This window comes from Aptenodytes forsteri, unplaced genomic scaffold (assembly GCF_000699145.1).
Source record: "Aptenodytes forsteri isolate BGI_AS27 unplaced genomic scaffold, ASM69914v1 Scaffold411, whole genome shotgun sequence".
Classification (NCBI taxonomy): Eukaryota; Metazoa; Chordata; class Aves; order Sphenisciformes; family Spheniscidae; genus Aptenodytes; species Aptenodytes forsteri.
The window spans coordinates 738,841-753,597 of NW_008794119.1; positions in this window are offsets into that span (position 1 = coordinate 738,841).

Here is a 14,757-nt window from a genome sequence, read left to right on the forward strand (position 1 = left end):
ACGTGGTGGCCTTCACCCCCTGAGGTGGAGGGCGAGCGATAAGCAAACACAATCCGCTCCCCCCCTTATCTCTGCACGGCGGCGGCGAGCACAGGGCTGCCCCAATCTGCCCAGCCACATGCTGCAGCCTAATAAATACTCTGTTTTGAGCAAGCAGCCGTGGCTGTGAGATGCAGGATGTAATTTTACCTGTGTGTTTTGCCAGGCTCCAGGATCTTGCCTTTCCAAGGTGTGAAGTACACGTGGTGGCTGGAGAAGACAATAGGAGCAGTGGCTGCGCCGGAGCTCAGACACTTCAGGGCATAAACATGTCACACCTTGAAAACCAGTTAAAAAAAGTTGCCTGCCTATAACTGTGCTTAAGTTTCTTCCGGTATCTTTTTTTTTTTTTTGAGCAGTAACATAAGAATCTAACATGACTATTCAAGCTATTAACTCCACAGCGGCTTAAATATATACCAAAAACATTATTTGAATTTCCTGATGAGAAAGAGACAGAAGAAATACAGTATGAAAAGCTTTCATTTGTACTGCTAGAGAATAGGTGCTAATTGTATATGCTCTCTCTCTGCATAGTTTAATTCAAATATATTTTAGTTTTGGGCACTGCTGTGTTTATATCTGTTTATTAGACACTGATATCCCTCTCAGCTTGGCACTTGTTCCAGAGTTATTTTTAAAATGACAATTTCCCAGATAATTTGTGGCATGTGATGCCTGATCTTAAGGGAAAACCATCTGTGCTTCTACTTGCCAATAATTTATCACACAACTGTACAAGCAATAAATATCTCAGCCTCAGATTTAAGCCAAAGTCCCTGCATGTACTGTATAAAATCACTTTGCCACTGTACTGTACATGTAATCAGAATATTGTCTTCTCTTCTAATCAATAACTATAATACTTTCTCTGTTAAGTGTCTTGTAGAAAGCTCTCATGTTTATTCTACCTCATGACTGCATAGGGCTTGCATCTGAAATATGCTGTAGAGTGGCTGAGTGAGTCCTCTACGCGTCCAGGGGCAGACCCCAGCTCCAAAGCAGGGCCCTTTATCTGCATGCAACACCAGTCTGGAAACTGTGCATTTCCCGGAAATATAAAAGTGAAGGTTTTCATTGATTTCTGCGTGAAAATTAATACTATTCTCTGCATGCAGTGGCAATGAATCACATTAAATTAAACATATTATTGACTATTTTATTTTCAACGCCTTGCATATTTTTTAAGTGTTTGGGTGAAATCCTGTACCCATTTGCAGCCCACCAAGCTGGAATTTCCCCTACGTAAACATACACATTTGTCAGCAGTCACATAAAAACAAATAGATTTTTCTGAAGTCTTGCATTCACGGGAAATTTGTGATAGCTTAGTTAAACCTGTTTGAAATCACACCTTTGCTTTGACTGCCTGGTGCAGACAAGAGCTCAGAGCCGAGCGGGAGAAGCTGCTCTGGCAGCTGAGCCGTGGACAGCTGGGGCTTTGGCAGGGCTGGCGGGGAGCCTTTCCTGGCAGCAGCAATAAGATACTTCTCTTCTTCCCCTCCCCTCTGTGGCTGGGTCAGAGGTGACTTTTGCATCTGGAGGAATTTGAATGCCTCATTCCTACCCTCCTAACTCTGAGTCAGCTGCCCCTTGCGCATCAAAACCTGCTTTAATAAGGGGCTTTGAATTAGCTGAGGAAAGCTGTCCTCTCCTGGCGAGGCAGGCACTTCCACCTCACTGCACAGGCAGAAACAGAGAGATTCTGGGAGGAAAAGCTGAAGGTTAGAAATGTCAGTACACAGAAACACCTGCATATGGTGATGTAGGGAAGGCGGTGTTCACGGTATGGAAAAAAGCTGGGGGATCATGCCATTGTGTTGGCCCTTTGGACAATGAACTGAGGCACCTCTCAGGGTGTAACATGCCTCTGCGATGTAATTCTGGTGAATTTATACTTACCTGTGTTAGCCCACAAAAGCCTTCTGTTAACAGGCTGAGCGTGACACCTGATGCATCTACAGAGGACATCTGATGGCCACAAGGCAAGGGACAGTCTGCTGCTGGTTTTCCCCTTTTCTGTGTGCTGAAGCACGCTAACATGGAACAGATAATAAACAGCACAACCACAAAAAGGAGCCCACAAAACAAAGATAAACCCACCTTCTGCAGCCAGGCCTAAGCTGAAATATTTTTCTGACAGGAATATGTAGTTCAGACTTGTGAAAAATTAGTACAGCTTTTCCTGTCAAAGTATTATGAACCGCAGCAGTGATTGCTAGGTAAGGAAATGCAGAGGCTCGGCCACGCTTGTGAAGGCTGGATGAGAAGTGCCAGGAAAGCCACGTGTTGTACGACTGCACTGCAACATGGAGGAAGAAAAGAGCAAAGCCCAAGAAGCTGCGGTGCCACGGGACGATCCTGCAGCTGGTCTTCAGCAGGGATTGCTTAGGCCGGACTTCGAAGGACTCACACTGAGAAAGAGCCCAGCACCCTCCTGTCTCTCCCTGGCAGCCCTGTCACCCTCCTCTTCCTCCCCTTCCACACCTGCAAGGGAAGACCACCAGCATGTACAGCTGTCCACCTCCAAAGAGTCATCAAGCCAAGCCATCTCTCAAGGGACTAACAAAGGGCAAGAGGATCTGCTTTAAGCCCCCTCCTGGACAGAAACTCTGGATGTCTGCCAGCCATCACCAAGAAGAAAATATCATTTTTTAATGTTTTTTTTGCAGTATTGTTTGCCCGGGAATGTTACCTGATTCGTTGACGCAACCAGAACACTAGTTCCTAGAGATACGCTTGCTTTTACAGACATTGCTTCTAACTTGTCTATTTTTGCAGCTGAGTAACAGCTTGTGGGTTGTGGACTGATGGCCAGGAGAGCCTGGAAGGCTGGCTGCAAAGCACTGGGTTTAGGAGAGGGATTTAGAGGAGGAAGGAGAGGCTGAGCAATGTCCAGGTTCAGGTTTCAATGCCATAATGACATCCCTGAGTTGTGCATTCACAGAATTCCCCTCTGCAACCTCTTATCTTGTACCAGTGCTGTGAAGCTCTCCTGTGTCAGTCACAGAAAATCTGCCCTGTGGCTCCCTTGCATGACTGGAAAACAAAGAGAAAAAGCGTATTTTTGCCAGAGGATAACTCCCATGTGACTTACCTCCTCACTGAGCCCAGCAGAGACAAAGCCGGCTCTGCAAGCATGAGGCTCCTTGCTCAGGCATCCTCACCTGGACATGGTGGGTGGCATGGAGCATCCTGGTCCATGGGGTGACGGTACCCTGGCCTGCCACCACCCCACCTCCTGCCTGTTCTTGGGGATGAGCGAGCACCCTGCCACGCCTGCCACCCAGCCCAGGGGTGGGCAGACCCCTCCACCGGCAGCTGCCTAAGGCAGGTGGGCAGCTGCCCATTGTCCCCTGGGCAGGGATTGACACCCGCTCCCACCCTGCTGCCTCCAGCAGCTCCCCGCACTCCCAAGGCTGGTGGGGGTCACCCCAAGGGCTTTGTGCGAGAGCTCACCTGCTGGAAGAGGACAAGGCTGGCAGGCACCCGTGTGGGGCAAGAGAGGGGAGCAGCCACTGCCACTGTGCGGGGGGACCCCCGGACCCACCTGCCTGTCTCCCTCCAGCTTTGCCCTGCCTTGCTCACCTCTGGCGAGAAGTCCTGGCTGCCCGAGCAATACAGCATCCTAATAAAAATGAGGCTGCTGCCTCCATTTCTGCCCACCCGAATGTGAGATTTAGAGTAAAATGACAATGCGGCGTTCCCCTCTCCCCATTCCTGCTAACTCTGCTTGTTGTTTTGACTTTTACATTTTTAGCCAAGCATCCCTCGGGGGGCAGGGAGGAGGCTCTCCACCCATCTCACCTTTCGTCTGTGCCCATTTACCCTGCAGTGAGCAGTCCTCAGCAGCGGATGGTGAGCACCGGCATTCCCACCTACAACAGGCATGTTGCAGAAACTCAGATTTCACTTACATTTGCAACAACTTACTAAGCAGATGAGCCAGCTATAAGATGAAGCACTCCTACCTATACAAGTGCAAACTGCAACTGGTATCTTGCATTTCATGATTTTACTGTGATCACTAAACATCCCACGATAAATACCGAAACTACCCTTGTACGTGACTCAATTTATGCAGCAAAGGAGCCTTTGCAACAGAGACAAGTGCTTCCAAAAACAGTTGCCTTTTGAGACTGATATTTTCCCACTCAACATATATATTCGTCTTTGCGTACCTCATGTACGATGATAGGCCATATGCGGTCAGTATTTGGAGACCTTCTAAAAACAATCTGAGAGATGGTTTCAGGTCTCCAGGAAAATGGACCAGCACAGGAGCTAATGACATCTTCCAAAATTTCCTTTTGCCCATACAAAATCACAGCAGCAGGGGCAAGCTCAAAGCATTTCTAAGGGTGAGTCACTGGGAGCACATCAAATGTGCAGGAGCACACAATTTCAGGGACAAGCTACAAAGACCAGTCAGAGGGATGATGTCTGCCCTTTTCTTTTGAATAGGCGATGGACACTGACCTGAGCTGAATCGTGCTCAAAAGCAGCCCTCTCTGGGCTTATCCATGCTCAAGGAGCTTCCATGGTTTGCAGCAAACAGACAGAAACATGGGATAAATGGGCAGATGAACTACATTATAATTTCTGTTCCAGATTCATCAGCAGTACCAACATAAATTATAGCAGGCAAACCTCAGAGATTTGGATAAAAAGACCCTGAAACAGGCAGAGTCCATGGATGAACTCCATTGGGGAATCACCTCCACATGCCGTGGCTCTGTTGCCGGCAGGACGCCAAGCCATGGTGTTGCTGCTCCCAGCTGCCTGCCTGGGAGAAGGATGGTCCTGTGGCTTCCTGCTGCCCTCCAGCAATGCCAGCAGGCCAGCATGGACCTGAGTGTCACCTGGCTTCAGGGGCCACAGGGAAACAGAAGGCCCTCCCAAAAGAAAGTCCTGGTTTCCTCACAGTCCTCGAGATCAGGATGAGAAATGGTGGTCAGGCCATACCCTTCAGGGAGGCAGGGCAACCTCGAACGGTGGTTAAGACGAGGCGTTTATCATCTTCCCTGCAATTATCTGTATTCTCAAAAGTCTCAAAATCAGTGAGCCTGAAAAGACAGGCTGCCGGTGCTGTGGAAAAACAAACATGAGATTAGCGGTTCAGCATCTCCCCGAGCAATACACAACTTTACAAGCCCAGAGGTTCCCAAGCCCTCATCTCCTCAATACATTACTGCTAGAAAGAGATCTACATTTCACATGCAAGGCATAACAGTATGTCCAAAGCACTGCATGAAGGAAGTGCTGCATGTGGGGAAGAAATAGCCCCGCACTACTGCCTACCTAAAAATAGGTCCTCTCCAGGGCTAGGGACAAGTTTCACAGATAACAGGCACAGGCTTGCTTTTCCACACCCCCAAATATGCCCTGCAATGAGAATAAGACGTGAAGGAAGAAAGGATATAAATAAAACAAAACCAGTTAGAAAAATAGGAGAACACACCGGTTGGAAAAGTGGGAGAATCCCACTTCCTCTTGGAAAGTAGTGACCAAGTGCTTTACTATTTTGGCACAGTCCCCCGCTTTTCAAATGCAGCCCCGACCCTTTCCCCTCTACTTTGCTATCACAGCGTCCCATGGGAGCCTGTTTGTAAATCATCGCTACATGTCTCCCCTGCTAGCTGAGAGGAAGGAATGATGGCTCCTCCCCGAGTTCCTGCATTTTTCGGAGTAACACGGCTGTTTAGTGCTGGGTTAGCAGTGGAGGAGTCCGTGCTGTGACAGAGGGGCTGGACACAGGTGGCACAGCCGGGGCAGTGCTAGGGGGCCTCCCGAGCATAGCAGAATTTAAGGAAAAGGTAATCGCAGAGTTTTAATAGTAGGAATTTTGACTGGGGGACAGATCTGATTTCTGACCTGGCCTTAACAGGCCGTAGCACTCCCCTTTAAACCCTGCTGCCATGACCCCAGCTCTGTCGTTAGGAAAGGAGAGTGATGTTCAATAGAGAAGCGACTTGCATGTCACAGCACAGATCCAGCTTAGGCTTCCCAGCTGGTGTCAGCTCATCACTTCGCAGAGATACAGCCCTGTCCCAGTGTCATGTTTCTCCCCAGCCTTGGTCTGCTCAACATAAGCCACTCTTGATGCTATTTCAGTATGTCCCCTCCATAGCTCAGCTGGCAGAGCAGAGGAGCACGGGTATTTTTTCTCCAGGACAATGCTGAGTTCTGTAGTTCAAAGGAGAGACTGGTTTTAAGGTTATATTCAGCACATGACTTTACACCATGTCAGAGACCTGCTGAGACTCCGTCCCAGCTCCCTAGGCTGGTCTAGGTTATGTTTTCATCCATCCCCATCTTGAGGGTCATTCCTCCAGGACAGAATAGAGATTCAGTGCTGGAAGATAAAGGATCAAACATTATGGCGTTACAGCTAAACAAAAATACTGTGCGTGTGGGCAGGAAGGTTTTCACACAGCAAGGCATTACCTGAACCGGTCAAGCGCCCGCTTAGCACGTGACTGGTGACAGACGTGGTACCTCTGTCCTTTAGCTTTTTTTTCAAACTAACTCCTCTGTTTTCCTTTCATGTGTTCCTTTGCCCTGTAAATGCTCTTTAGGCATATAGCAAAACCAGCATGACTATTCATTTCTGAGTGCCAATGCCTTTTTTTCCTTTGAAAGTCGGATTAGAAAAGCAAGTTTACCTTTTGGCCATTTTCCAGCCAAGTTCTTTCCCCCACTCCCTCATGTGAGATTCACGTGAGCATAGGGGAGCACAATGCATGAGAGAGAAATGCAGGTGTTTGCAAGGACAACAGCAGCTGGAAAAGCCTTCAAGCTGGGCAGGAGCTGAATGAACACACTTTAAGCTATGATCAGGGATGCCATCTGCTGTGACATTGTGTTCATTGTACCAAGCAGCAGTCTATTAGGTTAACGTCCTTTTGAATTATCACTTCAAGAAGCATCTCAAGCACGCTGGCCCACATCCACATACATGGTGTTGCGTCCCCCTCTCCCATCAGGCTGTTCCCCAGGAGTCAGACTTTCTGATTCTGGCTGAGTTTAGGGAATGTAAGGTAAGAAAGGGCAGACAGCAAGTCCTTTTGCCACAAAACAAATCAGATTTTGGGTGCCTTTTCAAAGTCTTTGACCTTGCCAGCTTTGCAGTAAAGTTTGTGTTTTGCATGGAAAACCAGGGTCGGGCTGCCTGAGGGTGCACTTATTGCACCGTGAAGTCCTACACCCCTGCAGTCAGGGTTGGGCAATATGAACATGTAGTTCATGGCAGCAAACTGCATCACAGTAATCTGTTAGCATGATCTGCGGAGAAGACAAAGAGTTTGGGGCTTTCTCTCCTCCCTCACCCCCATTCTCCCCCTGCTTCTACCTCACCTAGCCAAGCACAGCCTGTCCCCAGCCCAGAAGGTGACTCCTGGTGACTCCAGCCATCAAGCAGGGAGGGAGGCTGCTCTGGTGCTGTGTGCAAGGGAAGGAGTGCTGCTGTGAGCTGGCAACGCCTGACCTCCCTTGTCCTACCTCTGTGGTCAGGAAGCTGGAAAAACAGGGCACCGCCGACCCCATATCCCCCTGCCACAGCCACACTTTGGATCAGGAGAAGGCGGCTGGGGGAGGAGAGGAGGGGCATGTGCAGGGTGCAGGGAGGGCTGGGATGTGGTGGCAAAGCAGAGCGTAGGATCGGTGCCAGCGCTGCTGTGCATTTCCGTTATCACAGCACTTACAGTTGCGCTGCTAGCGAAGCACATGGCCGACTCCATGTAGTCTGCAAGAAAGAAGAGGTGGTGCAACAAAGTCAGTTGTCTGATGGATCTGCTTATTGCAAGTTTTGCCTCTTTGTGTCACTTGCGTCACTGTTTTTCTAATGCCATGGGGTCGGATCTCCCTCATCTCTGCCCTGTTGCAGGTGTGCAGGGAATCTTACTTCAGGGAAAACTTGGGAGGTGACAAGCTGAAGCTGTACACAGCGTGTTTCTGCTGCTTCAGATAATCCCAAAGACTGTAATGCAAACATGAGAGGGGTGATAATAGATTTATGTATGAGTAGACTACTGTGCTGCCTTTGGCTGGGATAATTTTCTTCATAGTAGCTAGTATGGGGCTATGTTTTGGATTTGTGCTGAAAACAGTGCTGATAACACAGGGATGTTTTTGTTACTGCTGAGCAGTGCTGACACAGAGTCAAGGCCTTTTCTGCTTCTCACCCCACCCCACCGGCAAGTAGGGTGGGGGTGCACAAGAAGTTGGGAGGGGACACGGCCGGGACAGCTGACCCCAACTGACCAAAGGGATATTCCACACCATATGACGTCATGCTCAGCATAGAAAGCTGGGGGAAGAAGAAGGAAGGCAGGGATGTTTGGAGTGATGGCGTTTGTCTTCCCAAGTCACCGTTAGGCGTGATGGAGCCCTGCTTTCCTGGAGATGGCTGAACACCTGCCTGCCGATGGGAAGGAGTGAATGAATTCCTTGTTTTGCTTTGCTTGCGTGCGCGGCTTTTGCTTTCCCTATTAAACTGTCTTTATCTCAACCCATGAGTTTTCTCACTTTTACCCTTCTGATTCTCTCCCCCATCCCACCGGGGGGGAGTGAGCGAGCGGCTGGGTGGTGCTTAGTTGCCAGCTGGGGTTAAACCACGACAACTACAAATCATATCTCTTCCAGTTACCTACGCAGTATGGTCTTGGTGCTACTTCCATCCCTAATCATTGCTATGAAGCACTTCACAGCAAGGCAACAGCTTTGCAGCAGCATCGCCTTGTGCAGAAATTTGTATTCAAGGTGCCTTCTAGGCCTTGGTTCCCCATATTCCAGAGTGATGTGTCTGCCACTTGCCATCACGCTGCTGGGACTGGGGCTGCTACGGGATCCCACCAGGAGTCAGTCTCCGGACCACATCTCTCATCCTTTGACAGCTCAGCTCCCAGGGTGGAGGGCTGTGGTGCTTTCAGGGTAACCTACTGGTTTAATTCCAACTCAAAGGAGAGGGGGTTTTGGGGTGGGCAGGAAGGCTTTTGCTCATCAGTGGGCTGCTTATCCTACCCCCGACAGACACCATGAGGAACCTCAGGAGTTGCCAGCGCCTGGGGCCAATCTCCGATTCCACACCAAACAGCAGAGGATGCCTCTGCCATCCCTGACCTCCACCAGAGGTACTCACCAGATACCTCGCTCCTGCAGCCAAAATGGGGCAGGCATGGCTACTGCTATCCTTCAACACTCTGGAGAACGTGCCAAGGAGCCTGATATGAGTTAGGTGGCCACAGGGTAACAGTTCATTCAGCAAGCAATGCCAGCGGGCGACCAGTAACACTGAAATCCCACTTAATCCAGGAGAGATGAAACAAAAATGCAAATAAAATAATTTATCCATGAAAAAGCCATTAATATCCATCCAAAACAGATGATATTTATGGAATACTTAAAAAAGCTAAACACACTCCTACTCTTACCCGTCTAAACTGGCAAGACCTCTGTCTCTCTAATCACCTGTCACCGGCTGGTGTGCAGGTGATTGCCCTGAGAAGGTACAGTGCTTCCTACAGAGCAATTCATGGCTCAGGTTGCATTCATTAGGGTGGTCCTAATATGTTAGGTCTCATAGCCAATTCCTTGGGCTTCTGGCAGACTTTAATCTGAAATGCATCCAGACTGGCTGCTCATTCCCAGGAACTGAAGTCAGCCATCGTTCACTTCCAGGGAAGTATAAATGTCTCTATATCAAGCCAGGTGTCACCCAGTCAGGCATCAACTTCTTGCCTTGAAGAAGGTGGCAACGCTCCCATCCTTCCTCTGGTGATTTAACATGCTCCCGTGTGAAATGCTCTTTATGCTGACCCTCACAGGTTGCACCAGGCTGGAAATTGAGAAATGAAGTGTCTGAAGATGTGTAGAGCAGGAAGCTCCACCTTTTTCCGCCTTGGTGATCCCATTTTCATCCTTTCCCTCACTTTACAACTAGGGAGCAATTCTGAGGGAAGTGTGCCCATCCAGCATGTGGGAGGCAGTGGGATCGGTGTGTCTGCTCTCCAGCCCCGGGCTGGTGTTGTCCCCACTCCTCCCCTGGCCCCACGCACTGCAGGAGCTATGCAGGGGGGCAGAAAGGTGCCTGGGCCGTTTCCTTCCAGTTTAGGGAGGAAACTGTGCTGCCAGTGGGCTAATGGGTATCTCTGTGTGGTCCCTATGTGGGGCCACTTTGTAAAACTGGAAGGAGAAAGTTTGCAGAGGCAAGTAGAAGATGTGAAGGGAAAAAGACGCAATAACAGGGTAAGAAAGCAGTAAGCACACAGCAGTCCCAGGATGTCCTCTGTGTTGAATAAGAACTGCTGCCTTTAAACTGATTCCCCACAGCCCAGCACAATCCCTCCATCTCCTCTTCTACTTCACAGCACCACAGCAACCCACTTTTCCTCCTTCCCACATCAACCTTCAGCTCCTTTATCCTCTACCATGAAGGGAGTGGACTGTCTCACCCTCTCCCTGAAAAGACAAGTCCCACAAACCAAAGAGTAGCCTCCACTCGTGCGGGCAGAAACCGCTCCCCTTGCTCCTGATCCCAGCATCAGCTTCAAGCAAGACATCCTCTCCAAACCAAGGCTGACTAGCTGCACACAGTTTGCTGTGTGCCCACCAGAATAATGATAGCAGGCAGGGCAAAGAAGAGATGTTTACATTATTGCAGAACAAAGAGGTTGGGGGAAAAAAAAAAAGAAAAAAAGAAAAAAAGAAAATGGTGGCATTCAGGCATTGAGCCAGTGCCTTTCCCATGACAGCACTCTGGCTGAGCACTTGAGCCAAGGTATTGTTAGTGGGCCAGGTAATGCTAAAAGAATGAAATCATTCGAATCTTTGCCAAGAGGAAGGGCCAGCGCATCTCCTGGATAGGGAAGAAATAGGAGGAGCTCCATGCTAAAGCGGTGGACCTCCCTGGAAGGGAAGAATTTGTTTCTTTAGGAGGAAACTAGACATGAGAGGTGCTTTGTTCCCCCATGAGGAAATACTTCTCGGTCAACACAGCCTGAGGTGTAAGGTGTGGAGGAAGGTAGGCTCTCTGCTCCTCACTGTGTCAGAAGAGCCTGCGGCAAAATGCCTGGATATGAGGGAATGGCCTTGCTGATTTAATCTTCAAAGCCAGTAACTGAAGCCTGGTTTTCTCTCATTTCTCCACCTACCTCTTTATAAGTTTATCTATCTTGGCAGCTGTGAGTAGATGTTTTTATTTGCTTTTTGTCTTAACCTGTCTTGAATTAAGTATGATTTTGGTGTAATTGGATACTAATGACTTGTTCCTTGCCAAAGGATGTGGTAAATCTCCACGTAGAGCTTCAGGCACCTTACAAGCACTCTGGGTTGCCAGCTTGTTCTCCATAATACCCAAAGCATTACTGAATGCACCCTCTGTCAGCAGTAGGGCCCCACTGGACCCACAATAACCAGGAGGGAAGAAGTGTCTTCCAGGGATGGGAGCAACCAAGAAGACCTGAATCCCAGGGGCTTCTGCAGGGTTTGTTGGAGGATTTATGATTTGGTGAAAGACCACGTGGTTCTTGCACCATGTGCTGAGCAAGAAGAAAGGAGAGAATCCCCCACCAGCCAGAACTGAACCGGCAACTTAAGTTTGTAAAAAACTACATATATTTGTAGCCTGCCTCGCTGCCAGGAGAGCTATCAAAAGAAGTTAGGAGCAGCCACCAAAGGTAGGCTTGGCATGCTGTCAGGCAGACTCGTCCTTCCCTACCTGCCCACCCCTTTGTATCACCCCTTCTCATTTCCAGCTCTTACCCGTATTCATCCCCTCCCCGGGCCACTAGCCTGATTTCCCAGCTCTGGCTCCAGCTTCCTCCAGGCATGAGGATGGTTCCCTGCTTGACCAAGGTTTTGCCTCAAATCATTATTCCTGGCTGCAGCCCTGTCCTGGGTTCGAGCAGGGCCCATCTCACTGGGATCTGCTTTCCGAATTGCAGTGCACCACAACACAGCTGTTCTTGCATGCAGTACGTGCTCCGTCAGCCAAAACTGAGTGGCCTTGTTTGCTCAGAGCAATTCTGTTAGAAGTGCATGGAAATCTGAGAAACTACTCTTTTCTGACATCATCCTTTGTCCCATCATCGCAGCAGGGGTGATCCCTGGGATCTCTGAGCAAATACATGGGAGCCCTCTATCCTGCCTGGCCCGGGCATGCAGTGGATCATCTCTCTGGCTGCCAACTGGAGGAATAGGTGCAAATCCAAGCTGCCCAACTAGAAAAAGGCATTACCCCCACCCCCGCAAACTCCTGTTTGCAATTACATTCTTCCTGTTGTTATATGCCCACCAGCCATTTGGACACACTCACCCCTTTAATTCACTTTGTGGCTTTTCAAGGTTAATTGAGGGGAAAAAAACAAAACCCATCTGCAAAAGAGGACCCATTTGCAAGTCTCTGCTTATGAAGGAGCTGCTCCCCTCCATGCTTACCCCTCTGTGCTGGCCTGGGGCAATCAGGAGCAATTTGGCCTTGTCTTCACCGCCCACCTTACTAGCACCTGCAAAAAATAAAGAGAGCAAGAAGGAAAATGAAGAGAGGGTGGAAATAACAGATGGAAAGTGAGGTGTCTGTGCACGCAGACAGCAGCTCTACCTCTCACCCACTGGATACCTTCTCCACTTCTCACACCTTGCTCCCACTCCATGTCTTGTGCTTCATTGTCTCAGCACGACACTCCTCCTTCGGGCTGCAGTTTGACAAGCAACTGCAGGCAGCTGAGCTGCTCTGGGTAGTGGGATGGGGCAGCCTGTGCCTCTCACCTTCCTCGTGCTGGCCCTGGCTGCAAGGTCTGGTCCCCTCGTTTGCACCAGCTGAGCTGATTCACCTCACTGACTGTTAGAAAATTCCCCGCTTCTTTGCTGGATTATCAAGTTGACTCAGGTGCCGGGGGTGACCACAGACCAACAGAGCAGTGACAAGGCAAGTTGTGTAGCTGAGCACAGTGGAGAAGAGGGGAAGAGAAGTGAGACCTTGTTACTTTGGAGCAAGGAGCTGCTAACTGGCTCATCCTCCTTTCAAACTTCACCCTCAACATCCTCATTGTTATCCAGAATGTAATACCTTCAGTACCCCACAAGATGGTCCATGACTTGAAGGAGCACTCACAAGCAAGTCAAGCCAAAAGCCATCACTTATCACAGTAGTCTGGCAAAATCACCGCTGCTGAGGGAGGTATGGTAGCAATGCGTGTTCAGATAGGGTTGTGGTGATTAACGTTTGTCTCCAACAGCTCCCGGCATTTTCCCTGGCAGCAGGTTAGGTGAATCCCATCCTGCTCCTAAGGAATGGAAAGAAGAGTCATTCATGTTTTTCCATGCTCCCTAATGTCCAAAGCCAGCTAACTGTTTTTTTGTCTGTTTGTTTGTTTGCCTAATGACGCTAGAGCTAACTACGCAGAGTTTGTTTTCAGTAGCCAGGCTCTCTTTGGTACAGACCTGTTTATGAGAGCCTGAATGGACAAGTGTCAGGCCAGAAATCAAACAGCAATCAAAGACTATCATCGGAAAGAACCCAGCAGCTCACCGACACCCAGGTTATTATCAGTGATGGGCCAACACATTTGGCTGCCGTAAGGTCAGTGAAGGGCTCAGAAAAGCAGGCAGCAAGTGTCACCAAGAAGTCCTGAGGCTGAATCCAAAATGTTACTAATCTGTGAGGTGTTCCCTGGCTCTCCCTGGAAAAGCAAAGCTTACTTTGCATCTGATTGACAAGGAAAAACTGGAGCACAAGTTCTGGGATGTTGCGGCCTTTGCAGAGCATACCAAATGACCAAGACCACAGCCACCGGGGCACTGGTCTCCTTCCTGAAGCACCAACATGGTGCTTTGTATGGATTCAAAGGCAAAGCCCACCTTGGCAGTCCAAAGAGAATTGTCTGAGCTGCAGGAAGAAAATACGGGGTACAGACCAAGAGTAACTCAGAGCTTGGGGCAGGAACTAACATGCAGGCGTGAGACAGGCACGTCGTAACGGGAGAGGTATCGGTGTGACAGTGGAGTGGGGGTTACCTGGAAGACAAGGTGCTGATGCTATCTTAGTACCTTCAGAGCTGCCCTTATCCCTCTGAATAGATCAGCTCTGCGCTGCACCACACAGCCTGTCCCAGCCCTGCAGGCCTTGTCTGTCTGCTCTGGGCCCTTATGCAGAAGCAGGACCAAGCATGGGGTGAAGGCTACAAGGCTCTTCTGCTACAGCATCGTGGAAGCAGAGGCAGATCCCACCTCCTCCTCCCAGCAGCTGGAATTCCTCCTCCAGACACCACAAGAGCAGACAGGCTCTGCTGGGGTTTGGAGGAACAGAGTTTATGAGCAAAGGGGCATGACACAACTCCCAGTATTTAGGAACTGGATGATATTATGATGTTTGTCTTTTTTCCTTTCAGCATAGATATTGCAGCAGGTGACATGATGTGACTTGTTCCCAGCTTGTACTTGCAAAGCTCTTCATCACGGTGGAGCAACATCAGATACGGAGCTTGGACCCGGATGCCGGGTGGGAAAGCGGGATTTCCACCGCGCAACCTTCACCCGCTGCTGGAGAATTTCGGTGTGTGTCCCGTCCCCCGTCCCCCCCCAGCCCAGGAACAATGGTGCGGCAAAGATTAGGGATGGGAGCCGCATCAGAGCCCCAACGCTCGGGGACCAGGGTGTGCAGGACTTTGCTCCTGCCCTGCAGCCCCGCGTTTTGGCGGTGTTGGGCGTCAGGGCCGCCCC